Source organism: Manihot esculenta, chromosome 1 (assembly GCF_001659605.2).
Source record: "Manihot esculenta cultivar AM560-2 chromosome 1, M.esculenta_v8, whole genome shotgun sequence".
NCBI classification, from domain to species: Eukaryota; Viridiplantae; Streptophyta; class Magnoliopsida; order Malpighiales; family Euphorbiaceae; genus Manihot; species Manihot esculenta.
Window position 1 is genome coordinate 23,873,609 of NC_035161.2, and position 14,293 is coordinate 23,887,901.

General features: G+C 37.3%; 1 non-coding gene across 4 annotated transcripts; it reads left to right on the plus strand.

The window, feature by feature from the left end:
* The first annotated feature begins 8,380 nt into the window (after positions 1 to 8,380).
* On the plus strand, positions 8,381 to 12,412 carry LOC110617645. Of its 4 annotated transcripts, none has more exons than XR_006350310.1 (6): positions 8,381 to 9,274; positions 9,549 to 9,714; positions 9,843 to 10,112; positions 10,209 to 10,347; positions 11,504 to 11,584; positions 12,158 to 12,412. It is a non-coding gene; the product is annotated as an uncharacterized LOC110617645 (transcript). The 4 variants fall into 4 exon arrangements; XR_006350312.1 differs by having other exon boundaries at positions 8,381 to 8,993; positions 9,101 to 9,714; XR_006350309.1 differs by having other exon boundaries at positions 8,381 to 9,714.
* Positions 12,413 to 14,293: the final 1,881 nt, after the last annotated feature.

Genomic DNA, 14,293 nt, shown 5'->3' on the forward strand with positions numbered 1-14,293 from the left:
TCCGTGGAAACTTCTTCAAATTGGACAGAAATTTTTTTAAATATATATTAAAATTTAATATTTTTAGAATGAAGAGTAATTAAAAAAATAAAATGTAATAATTTTTTATAAATTTAATAATTTTATATTTAAAAATATTTAATTCGTCTTATTTATTAATTATTTTAAAATTATTATTTATTTTTTTATATTATAATAAAAAATAAATTATTTATTATTAATTTTATTTTATATTTAAGTTTTTGTAAATTTTTTAAATATATATTAAAATTTAATATTTTTAAAAATTATAATAAATAATAAATAATTTTAAAATAATAAATAAATAAGACGGATTAAATAATTTAAAAAATTAAATTATTAAATTTAAAAAAAAATTATTATATTTTATTTTTTTAATTACTCTTTATTTTAAAAATATTAAATTTTAATATATATTTAAAAAAATTTCTGTGCAATTGTATGCATGCACCTGCAGTGGATGCAGGTGCATGCATGCACGGCCCAAGTCAAAAGGCGGATATCCGCCAAGCACATAACCGGGTGTTAGTCCAATTAACTAAGGCATTTATGCCAAAGTCAAAAGGTGGATATCCGCCAGGCACATGATCGGGTGTTAGACCCTTTAATTAAGACATTTTATGCCAAAGCCACAAGATAGGTATCCACCAGGTCAATGATTGAGTCTTAGTCCTGTTAACTAAGGCATTTTATACAAAAGCCACAAGACGAGTATCCGCCAGGTGCATGACCTAATGTTAGTCTCGTTAATTAATTCATTTTATACTAAAGCCACAAGGCGAGTATCCGCCAAACGCATGATCTAGTGTTAGTCCTGTTAATTAAGGTATTTATACCAAAGCCACAAGGCAGATATCTGCTAGGCTGATGACTAGATGTTAGTCCGTTAACTAAGGTATTTTATGCAAAAGCCAGAAGGCAGGTATCCACTAGGCACATGATCTGGTGTTAGTCCCGTTAACTAAGACATTTTATGCTAAAGCCATAAGGGGGGTATCCGCTAGCCGCATGACTGGGTGTTAGTCCCGTTAACTAAGGCATTTTATGCCAAGGTCACAAGGCGGGTATCTGCTAGGCCCACAACTAGGTGATAGTCCCATTTAATAAAATCTTTAAATTTTATTTTCATGTTCGGGTGTTAGTCCCATTTAATAAAAATTTCTAAGTCATTTTTATGCCAAGGCAACGAGGCGGGTATCCACTAGGCCCATGATCGGTTGATAGTCTTGTTTAATGAAATCTTTATATTCTATTTTCATGGCCGGGTGTTAGTCATATTAACTAAGGTATTTTATGCCAAAGCCACAAGGTGGATATCCATTAGGCGCATGATCGAGTGTTAGTCCCGTTAACTAAGACAATTTATGCCAAGGTTACAAGGCGGGTATCCCCAGGACCACGATCGGATGATAGTCCCATTTAATAAAATCTTTAAATTCTATTTTCATGCCCGGGTGTTAGTCCCATTTAATAAAAGTTTCTAAGGAATTTTTATATTAAGAACACGAGGCGGGTATCTGTTAGGCCCATAATTGAGTCTTAGTCCTATTTAATAAAAATTTCTAAGGCATTTTTATGCCGAGGCCACAAGGCAGGTATTCACTAGGCCCACGACCGGGTAATAGTTCTATTTAATAAAATCTTTAAATTCTATTTTCATGTCCAAGTGTGAAGTCTTGTTGATTAATGTCTTAAGGTATCTATGCCAAGGCCACAAGGCGAATATACGCCAGGCCGGTGAATGGGCGTTAGGTCCTGTTAACGATTTTATTTAAGTCATTTTATGATAAAAGGCAGATATTGCCAAACATTTGATTGGGTGTCAACCTCACTTAGCAATTTTTTCCAAGTTATATAAGTATTATTTTGACAATAATTGGATGAGAATTATGGTAGAGTATTGAGCCGACAATACTTGGTAAAATAAAGATAAGATAAAAAGAAAAGTTCTTCATTATGAAAATATTACAGAGCAGGAGGGACGTTATCAGTCCCTTCGTCCCGAGCTTCTATTACATTTTTATCTATAGCTATTACATTAGAAGCCGAGTCAGAAGAATTGTCTTCGATTGGCCTCTCTTCATCCTGTCCATCCTCGTCCTTGTCCTTCTCCTCAGGGAAGATGTCATCAATCCAGGCGAAATTCTTAGTAGGAAAGCGCTTGACTAGCTCCTTCTTGACCGAGTCTTATCTTCAATGAACATCTCATCTCCCCGAGCCACAATCTCTTGAAGATCCGCTTCCAACTTGGCGATCCTGTCAAGGTGGCCCAATTCTTCTCAACCTAAGACTGTAGCTCTTGGATTTGGCATTGAAGTGTAGCCACCTGGTCCTCGGTAGTCTTAGGCCGATTCTTAGACACAAGCCTCACAATGTTAGCCTCATCTAAGTCCGCCTAAAGTTTATCGATAGACTCTAGCATCTCCTTCATGGTATTCTCCACCTCCTCAACTCGAGCTTTCAGCCTCGAGCACTCCTCATGTAGGAGACTTTTGTCTGTCTCCTGTGCCTCAAACTCTCACCTTAGAGCCTTATTCTGCTCCTTGGCCATATAAGTACAAAGGGCACTATCCATCGCGGAGTGAATAATGTTATAGTAGATGTCATCGGTCTCGACCTCATTCAAGCGGTGGCAGTCCCCAGGCCTAAGAGTGTTCTTGTCAATGAGGATTGATAGATGGGAGCTCTTCGAGTACAGAAGCTGTTTGAGTTAGAGTTATCGCTAGATACTGGATACTCCGTGGCCATGTGGCTCCAGTTCCAGCCTCTTCCTATGGAGGATTAGCTTGAATAGGGACTGCTGCAGGAGTGCCCCTAGAAGAAGACTTGGGCTAACTAGAAGTTGTTCTCTCGATTAAAGGAGGAGGAGGGGGAGGAGGAAGCATGATGATCTCTTCTGCCCAGCGAGCCCGTTTAGGAGGAGGGCTAGTTGTTCCAACAGTAGCTTTGCTCTTACGAGCAGCGTGAGCTGCCTTAGCGAACTTGTTCTTCTTTCTGGCCATATCTACACAAAATAAAATGTAAGCAAGTGAGCCAGCTCTAAAAACAAGAAAAGTTGGAAAGAAAAATACCCTACTCTATATTATCCTAAGGGTTTGGTAGGCGAAGGTGAGAAGACCAAACCTATTCTGCCTGGAAATGGCTCTGCCAAGATAGAATGGTATTCCTCACTCCCACATTCATGTCTACCCTCTCAGTCGAGGCCATCCTCTAGAGGAAGTCCAGAGACTCTTCCTCATCCCATCGTGGCTGGACCACATCCATCCTTAGCTCCACGTATAGGTTCTAGTTAGTCTGGAGCCGCCCAAAACCCCCAGATACCCTATGGCGCAATATGAAAAACTTGTTCTTCCAACGCTTCAGAAAATAGGGTATCCAGTCGAAGAGAGTCTGTTGCTTATTCCTGTTGAAGAACCAAAATTCTTAATTTTTTTTGGTACCCAGTTGGTACAGTTGTGAAAAGAGTGCTCCACCCGGCTCAATGTTATTGTTGAAGCAGAGAAACCAAAAGGCCACCAAGATTCTTCAGTTGTTCGAATGTAGTTGGGCGATTGCAAGCTTGTGGAACCGTAAGATTTCGATGAAGATAAGGAACCGAAGACCCGCCTTTAGTTATTCCTCATAGACCATGATCGTTTCCTCGGTAGGGATCTGATTGCCCACTTGAATGTTTGAGTTTGGAGCATAAACCCAAAAAAGGTCTTTAGGGATTTGGTAGAAGTTGTACAAGCGATCCACGTCCTTCTCAATCAACATGAACGGGATGTCATTTATTAGAGGACCATTATTTTCATGAGCCACCTTCAATGGGGCTATGGGAGTAGGAGCACGGATGGGGCCGTCAGAGGAAGAGCTCAAGGTAGAACTTCCATCAGAAGAAGATGACGAAGTAGACACATTCATTTTTTGGGAAATTGAAAAATGGAGCAGAAGTTACCTTCAGAAAAGGGGGAGTTTTGAGACTGAATAGGTTGAGTCTTTTGAGAGAATTAGAAAGTGGATGTGAGTAAAAGTGGTAATCAGAGAAGAAGAAGAGTTTATATACAAATTATGTCGGCGGCTGGTATGAATGTAGCTTGAGAAGCGAGGCAAATGGCATTTATTCAAAGAGCAGGTGAAAAGACAAGGCTATGGAGAGCCAATGCATATATGTGTACCAGACCATGGAACAGCTGTAAGCTTCGAATCTAAAGAATCGAAGACCGGTGGAGGATCTTTGATGCGATATAATAATTTCCCAAAGTAAGCAATGAGTTGTCACCATAAGACAAGGCCACATGGCAATGGTCTAATAAGATGATACACGGTCCTACCCATAAAAGGAAGACTTGGACACCGTACGTTTAGTTTTTCACCAAGACTCACCCTCTCTTGAGTGGGACGAGACTTTACAGAAATTTACTATTAGCAGATATAATCCACCAGATCCCCATTTCATTTATAATCATGAGATTCCCTATCCACTAGTCAGTACCAGTCAAACTTCTAGGAGATTTGATAACCAACTCTACCTTCTTACAGTATGTAAGTGATCAACCCAAAATTAATCCTATTTTTCATGTCGTTATTAATGTTAATTTACACATTTTCTACCAATTTTGTGGTTTTGATCTTATTTTGCAGAAAATGGCGTAAAAGGGGGACTTGGTGAAAAATGTCCTTAAAACTGTCCAAAGAGAGTAGAAGAGATAAAGCCTGGTTTGCCCAAACCGAGTTGCAACAGAAATGAGAGAAGGATGGAGAACAACACAGAACTGCTGTTTGACCAGTTGTTTGTCCAAACAGCTGGGCAAATAGACCCCGCAGAACAGAAGCAGAACGACAGATAGCACCAAAATAGACTGTTTGACCGGCTGTTTACCCAAACAGTCGGGCAAACAGACTCTGCGACAGAAGACAACAGAAACGTGGGAAACTTAAAATTCAAACCTTCAAGAAGTCTATCCTATCCCAAACACTTAAAGACAACTGAGCAACTCACAAGGACAGCTCAGCACACTATCAAGGAAGCCAAATCTCAAGAAGATTCAATTGCCTTCAAGGAATCCAACTTCAAATAGGAAAAAGACTCCATCCAATCAAGGAAACTTAGGGCTACATAATCAGATATAAATAAAGAGCCAAACCAGCAAGGAAAAATCATCATCATCTTCGGGAATTACCGCACCAGCAGTCGCGCACACCAGCAGCCGCCCGGGCGGCCCTTCTTCTTCTTGTTTTCTTTCTTTAATTTTTATGTTAGTTTCAGCCATGAGTGGCTGAAACCCCTTATTAGTTGAAGATTAGGTGAAACTTCAGTTTGTTTATGGATTGGGAGATCTGAACTTATGATGTTCGTCTTTTATTTATCAATATTTATGCAATTTCATGCTTAATTCTATTGTTATTTTGTTGTTTAGATTAATATGGCCCATTGATTCTTGATTGCAAAGTGATAATTTGTTAGTTTGAGCAGTTTAAGTCCGTAATTGCTTGAATTATTTAAACATAAGTAACTCTTAGTGTAAAAACCAAAGAGATTGCATGATCTAGTAATATCACCATACATTTGGGTAGCTAGAATTAGGTCTCTCTATTTCTTAATACAATTGACAGTTGAATGAATCTAAAGCCCCAAGGACATTCCTTGGCAACTTTTTAATTAGTGATTAATTAGAGAACGTTTCCTAGTTAATTTATGCTTAAGGAGGGATATGGTAGTGAGAAGCGTCTTCCACCCCCATAACTAATTTATTGAGTCAAATAAAAGAACAAAAGTGTCAATGATCAATCTTAACAACTGAAGTGGATCCGAAGCTTCAACTAGGCTTTTCTTATTATTGAATTTCCTTTATTATTTGCTTTACTCTACTACTTCTGAATATAGTTTAAATCATCAAAATCTAAAACCCCCCTTTGTTATTTTTATTGCTAGTTTATTTACTTGGTCTTTGATAAGAAAAATAGGTGAGTATCAATTCCTTGTAGATTCGATCCTTTTACTACTATCTACAGTTGTACAATTGTGGATAACCAAAAAGGTTATTTTTTACTGGTCTGGACAACCGCACAGTAAAAAATTAGCGTCGTTGCCAGGGAATCGATTTAACTAATTTATTTTTCTTTCATGACCAGGGCTGGACGCAAAGATACTCTACGCTACTGTAACGACCCAGAAACCGGACCGCTACCGGCGCTAGGATTCAGGTCGACTTAAGGTCACCGGAACCCATAGCAAGCCTACTATACATCCTGGTTACCTGATAAAATCCCATACATGATCACAAAAACTTAAACATTCCATGAAACCAAGCTCAACCTGTACATGCATCATACTGAAAACATAAAACCCATACTAGAGCCCTCATCAAATGCTCTAGTATGGTAAACATTACATGTCTCAAGTTTGGTTCAAACATAACTCATAATTAAAACTTTTACATAAGGATCATGTTAACAGGGATTACAATGATAAAAACTAGGGTCAAGCACAATTCTAATCCATTAAGATTTACATGTCCACACTATACTATTACATTAATTATACCAGCTACTATGCCGACTTTCCAAGCTATCTTTGATCCTGCAAACCTGGGGTTAGGGGAAAGGGATAAGCTACAAGAGTCTAGTGAGCAGAACATAAAAACAGTTTAATAAACATATGCTCGTATGAAATGCGTCACAACACAAACAATTCACATCAAGATGGACTTGTCACCAGTAACCCTCTACATAATCCAATGTGCCCGGCCCTCGACGGAGCTCCTCAGGACTTTCGCTTAAACATAACATAACATATCCAAAATGCCAGGGGCGTAGAATGGGTCTCGACCTGGACTTCCTCTTACATATTGCCAAGGGCGTAGAATGGGCCTCGAGCTGAACTTCCGTATCATATCATATCATATCATATCATATCGAGGGCTATTGGGTCATCCAATATCCATCCACAACAACAATAAATTATGCAATGCATCATATTCGTGAATTCTAATGCAAAGCAACCTAATACATAAACATGGCATTCGTGATGCATGAACATGCTTAAAAAGTTTGATTACTTTAAAATAATAGATTAGTTCAGTTCTACTCACCTCTGGCTGACGCTTGCCTAACAATGATGCAGCTAACTCACTGAAGGCCTCTACGGTCTCCCTGTTCCGATCCTACACAGATGGACTCAAATGAGGGACCAAACATAACTATTACATGACTCTAAACAACTCCCCAAAAACCCCCCCTATAATATAACAAAACATGCACATAAAATAAGCAAAGGAAGGCTGGGCAGGGGACTTTTGGGGGCAGGTTCGGCGGCCTAAACTCCACATAGATCCGAAAGTCAGCAACCTTCGGGGGTGGATTTGGCGGCCGAAACCCCATCACAAATCCAAAAGTCATGCTTTCGGGGGCAGGTTAGGCGGCCAAAAGGCTGCCTCCACAAGCAGGTTCGGCGGCCGAACCTGGGTTCTCCAGCAAGGCAGAACTCGATTCTGCCCTATGCATACAGCCTCCAAAACTCTCAAATCCTCACACCCAACTCCTCAAAACATGCATACACACTCATCAAGCATAAGGGGCATAAAAACTAGCCTAAACACTACAAAAAAACTGTGAAATTGCGACCAAAATGCAAAATTTTTGGTTGCTATATAGCAACCAATCAGCGACCATTCTGCTACTACATGAATAAAATAATATTTTTATTTAATAAAAAGTTCAACGACCAAAAATTGGTCGTTATTTGGTCGCTATTTAGCGACCAAATATTAAATCGTCGCTAAATTTAGCAGGAATTAGTGACGCGAGATATTTGTGACCATATTTACGACAAAATTGCGACTATTTTTTGAGTAGGAATATAATATTATAATTTGCGACCATATTTAACGACTAATTAGTTTAGTCGCTAAACAACGACTAATCAGCGACCATTTTATTTTTAAAATTTTAATTTAATTTTTAATTATATTTTATTTTATTTAAAATTATAAATTAAGATTAAATATACAGTTAAAATATTTTTTTATAATTTTATGTATATTCTTATTTTTAGCACAATTTATTTTAAAAAATAATTTAAAATATTATTATTATAAATTAATACAGTATAATATTTTAATATAATAAAATTATATTATTTATCTTTAAAAACAATTATACCATTAAAGATAAAATTAATAAACATATAGTATAAAATATTTTAAATAATATAAACTATAAAAATAAAATCTTAATTTGATTAAAAAAATTCTTAATTGAAAGATAAAAAATAAATCTAAATAAACAAACCTGCAATCAAAACAACCCTTAAATCCCAATCCTAAATCTCTCTCAACTCTCAAGTCTACTGCCGCCCTCCCCTCCCCTCCCCCAGCCGTGCCTCCCGCCGATCGTTCCTCTGCTCCACGCTGTTAACGTCGTTCTGCGTCCGGTCAACTTCACTACAAAGATCTGGATCTGCCCCTTTTGTTTCCTGCGCAATCATTTTCCTCCTCACTACTCCATGATCTCTGAGACCAATCTCCCTGCTGAGCTCTACCCTCAATACACGACTGTGCAATACACGCTTTCTAACCCTAATGTTAATCCCAATATTCTCGGGAACGCAGCTCCTGCACCATCGGGTTCACCTGTTTTCTTGTTCGTTCTCGATACGTGCATGATCGAGGAGGAGTTTGGGTTCGTAAAATCGGCTCTCAAACGCGTGATCGGGTTGTTGCCGGATAACGCGCTTGTTGGGTTCGTTTCGTTTGGGATGCAGGCGCAGGTTCATGAATTGGGATTTTCAGATATGTCGAAGGTTTATGTGTTTAGAGGCAACAAGGAGATTTCCAAAGATCAGATTATGGAGCAGTTGGGACTTGGCGTTTCGGGCAGGAGAGCCCCTGTTGGATACCGACAGAAAGGAATGCAAAATGGGTTTCCAATTCTTGGCGTTACCCGCTTCTTATTGCCCGCATCCGAGGGCGAATATACCCTCAACTTTATGCGTACTTGGTTCAGTTTGAGTCTAATTTTGAAATTTCAAATTCTAATGTCATGTTTTTGTTGATCGAGTGAAATGGTTTTTTTAATTATTACCAATTTTCTTCTATAGCTTTTGGATGAGTTGCAAACGGATCAATGGCCGGTTGCTCCTGGGAATCGAGCTTCAAGGTGCACAGGAGTGGCCTTAAGCGTGGCTTCAGGATTACTTGGAGCTTGTTTGCCTGGAACTAGCGCCAGGATTATAGCTTTGGTTGGTGGTCCATGCACAGAAGGGCCTGGCACTGTAATGCTTTCTTGTTCCCTATGTTTTAGTTGTTTTTACATTTAATTTGATCTAAATCTTCCCTTTGGTCCTTTCTCTGAAGTTTTGTTTCACTAGATCACATAATTATAAATTAGTTTCCCATTTATAACATAAATTAGTCCATGCACAGAAGTTTTGCTTGCTTAGTCCTTTAGCCATATTATGGGCCTCCTTTAATGCTCCACTCTACCTCTATCTTTGGATTCCTAATTATGGCTACCATCTAAGGTATTTGGTGTTTTCAATTTCTTAGTGCTTTAGGCGACACCCAATACTTATTAGTTTTGAGTCCATGAACAGCGTGGTAAATGAGTTTAGAGGCAGCTGAAGCTTCCTGGCCCTACTATAAATGTCACCACTAACAACAATGTCGTCATCAACGTTAGAAACAAATTGGACGAGAGTCTTCTTATGCATTGGTAGGACTAGCACTTTATTTTCTCCATTGCAATCTTGCCGCCAATTTTTACTTCAAGTGTGAATATTATTAGAGATTTACTGTTAATGTATATTGATTTCCAAGATTTGAACTTAATGGGTCTAATAGGTCTGGAGTTCAACAGAGAAGAAGTTCATGGCAAGACGGACTTCTGGGGACTAACTGTCCAACTCCTCCAAAGTGGAACTGGACCTACCAGTTTCAGGTTAAGGATCAGATTGGGAGTTTATTTTACTTCCCTTCTCTTCATATGCAGAGAGCCTCTGGTGTATATGGTAGCTTCATTATAAATAATAGGCCTATTATTCCAATTCCTTTTGCTACTCCATATGACGACATTATCATTTTGATTGGCGATTGTACAAAAGGAACCATACGGTTAGTATCTGTTATAAAGTTGGCTTTGTTCAGTACTTAGATTGCTGGGTAGTTGGATAGTAAGGTGTTTGATGCTAGTTTGTTTTTGGAATTTAGGCTTTGAGAAAGGCCCTTGATGAAGGGAAAGATCTTGGAATGCCAGATGGAGTGCTTATTAATGGCAAAAGTCCTTGTCAGTATAACACCACACTTGTTCCTGATGGTATTGACTATGAAACTATTGAAGTCCATCCAGGTGATTACTGTACATAAGACATTTGTGATGAAGTATTTGTCAATTGTTCTGTTGGTTGCTAATATAGAATTTGTTTATCACGTTTTGAATGAAAAATAGCTGGAATGCTTTCAGAACCCTTCAATGCTGGTCACTTTTTGACAATCCAAATCAGGCACATGCATGCCCTACTAGTAGTTCACTATCATTTTGATTGTACTGTACTATAGTGTCTATTGAAATAAATTTTAATACGTTTGGAAGATTTTTTCCCCTAAAACAAATCTCCCTTGAATGTGCCCTTATGCTAAGAAAAAGACCCTACAAATATATATATATATATTTCTGGATTTTGACATGAATAAAGATTTTTTTTTCTTTTTCTTCCTTTGTGGTTGATCTAATCATCTACCATTTAATGTGATAAGACAATGTATACATCAGATGAAATTTCAGTTTTTTAAAGGGGAGAAAGTGTAATTTATTACTTTATCAATTATTTTGCATTAAAAAGTATCAATATTACATAAATTTCCGTGAGAAATTAAGAGAGAAATTAATAGGTAAATAATAAAATAAGGTTTATAATATAAATAAGGATATATTTAGAAAAAATAAAATCAATTAATATTTCTTAATTTTCTGAAAATGAAAAATAATTTCAGATAAAATAATTTTTAAAAAATGGCAGATAATAAAATATCATCATTTCTCAAGGATAACTAACTTGTGAAAAGGACTGGAATTAGTAATAAAGATTAGTGGTTAAGGATAATCAATTCTAAGATCCATGAGGACATATTTGGAAATCTTAATAACTAAGTTGCCTAAAATCCATATTTGGTTAAGGATAATCAATTTGTTTTGTTATGATCTATTAATCATTATTTTATAACATTAATTAATTTTAATACTATCTCTCAAATAATTAAAACTCTTAAAACTTAGATTTAGTTTTTCTTTAACATTTGGGTTTTGTTAATAACTTAGTGGTGAATGTGCAATTAATTTCCAACCCTGTAACAGAAACCTATATCAAATTCATAGGACTATCACAATATTGTGTTTATCTTTTCTAGTTATTTTTGAAATGCGTTTTCTTATTTGTTGCTTATCATTGTTTCCTTGCCCTTCTTTGGTTTCTAGTTAATCCTCTGCTTATTTGTTAATCTGACAGAGGCTTTCTGGAGCATCTTTGCTAATACTAGCAAATAAGCAAGACCTAAAAGGTGCTCTTATACCAGATGAAATTGCTAAGGTACTGATTTAAATATTGTAATTTGTAGGTCATTTTTCTTTCTTGGACCAACTTGAAGTTTGTTGTGCTTTTTCCATGTTATTACTGTGCTGCTCATTGTCCTGGAATATTCACTCTCCCGGTGTAGTTGTGAACTTTAATTTGATATTTGAGCATGTGTGTCAACTTGTGAATCTTGCTTTCTCAATTATGTCATCAGGTGTGTTTGTTTCAACAGCTATTAATGATGTTAGGCACGTGTATTCCGTTTCTTCCTATTCTACTTTAAATCCTATTATATTTGATCAGAACGGGGCAAAGAACATTTTATAGTTTAATGATTATGGTAGTCAACTTGATATGCATATATTTTTAAATATCTGTAACTCTCCAGTATTTGGGCAATGAAATAAGCATGGGTCAAAATGGTTAAGCATGCCTTAGTATCTTGACCTTAGACTTCCAACATAATCAGGTTAAAGCTACTATATATATATATATCCCTTTTCTTTTCTTCCAAAGTTATTATGTCTGATTTATAGCCTTGCTTTCGTCTTTTGAAATTCTAAAATGAAGTTTGCAAAACTTCTGCAGGTACTAAACCTGGAGAATATGGACAAAACTAGGCATTGGAAAATCGTGGGTTGCAGCGCATACACAGGGAAGGGGCTGCTTGAGGAATTTGATTGGTTGGTTCAAGACATGATGATACCTTAGGATCTAGTCAACATTAAGCAATAGAGTTAGGGTTTTCTTTATTGGCCCTCTTAGAGAACTGATTAAGGTCCATTTGTACTGTTTTATTAACTATCTTATTGTTGTGGAATTTAGTCAAGCTGTGAATTCGACCAAAAAAAAAAAGTCAAGCTGTGAAACTTTTTGGGTTAATAGTATTATTGAAACTTTTAATGGGAAGTTTGGGTCAATATTAGTGACTAATCAGCCATAAAAGCAAATTAAATAATAAATATTTTTTTGATTTTACTATTAATTTGCAATGAAATAACGACCATACGCTCTTTTCTGAAGTGATCAAATAATAATGAAATAGCGATCAAAACAGTGATTATTTCGCGATCAAAATTTAGCGACCAAAAAATGGTCGCTGATTGGTTGCTATTTTGTAATACTTAATTTGTCATGACACTAAATTAGCGACCAAAAAATGGTCGCTGATTGTTCGCTATTTTGTAATTCTTAATTTGCCATGACACCAAATTAGCGATCAAAAAATGGTCGCTATTTCATAATAGCGACCAAATTCTTCCTTTTAGCGACCAAAATTTTGGTCGCTAAATCACTGTTTTTTTGTAGTGAAACCCCAACAAACAACCATAAAAACATCACAAGAGCAAGGATTCATCATCAAAACTAACACAACTCTAAAACTTTAGATCTAACCATTTCATGCATTTTTAACCCTTTACCCCTTCTTAGAACTTGATTAAAACATAAGAAAAGCAAGGATCTAGGCTTACCTTTTGGAGATCTAAGGGTAGCAGTAACCTAAATTTTGAGATGAGAGAAAAACGATCTCCGAAGGTCTCCAAGGTTTAAAAACTCGAATTCAAGCTCAAAACTTCAAAAACAAAACAAAACTCATAAATTTCTTAAGGGATTTGAAGGAAAAACCACAAAAGCATCAAAGGGTGGCACCTCTGCCCGAAAATGGAGAGAAAAATTCTCGTTTTCGGCATGAAGACCTCTTATAGGTGGCTGGATAAACCACCTTCGGGGGCCGAAAGAGGAGGTCCCGCGGTGGCACCACTTTCGGCGGCTGAACATAAGGTTCGGCAGTCGAACCTGGTTTTCCTCTTCAAAACTCTTTTCTTTTCTTTTTAACTCAAAACCTTAAAATTTTCGAAATTCATTTTATAAAAACCTTATTTTACCCTTCCTAAGGAGATTCCAGCCTCGAGATTCCGGGTTCCAATGGAGATTTCGTCGGAAGATTGGAATTCCGACACCAGAGTCTAGCCAGGTATTATATCTACGATCCAAAAATTGAGCGTACAACAAAATAATTAAGGAAGCAAGCCAATACGAGGAGCCAAGCCTCAAGGCCATCCTCATCAACAGCTATTGTCCAAGAAACAACACCTGCTGAATCTGCTACTGTCCAAAAATCAGTACCTACTGAAACTGCCACAACTGAACTAGAAGTTGCTGAACCAACAGAACCAGCAACACCCATTGTAGAAACAGAATGACACCCTGCTGAAACAGAGCACAACTCTGCTGAGTTTGCCCAAACAGCCGCTGAGATGGCTGAATTCAATATGCCACCTGCTGCACCTATCTGGAGACCAGCTGAACCTGTTGTCTTTGGTGAGATTGAACCAGAAAATCAAGCAATAAGGGCACCAATTCAAAGAGAAAGAACACTAAGAGAGTTAGCAGCACCTATAGGCGATCAAACACCTCTTTGCATCACCTATCCGCCCTTAACAGCCCCATTTGAGTTAAGAACAGGTTTGATACACCTCCTACCTAAATTCAGAGGTTTGGAGAATGAAGACCCCCATAAACACTTGAAGGAATTTCACATAGTATGTTCTACCATGAGGTCGCAAGGCATATTTGAAGAACATATGAAATTGAGAGCTTCCTATTGTCACTTGATGATTATGCCAAAGATTGGCTATTCTACCTACCACCCCGATCAATCACTTCTTGGAATGGTATGGTAAGAGCTTTTCTGAACAAATATTTTCCAACTTCTAAAGCCAT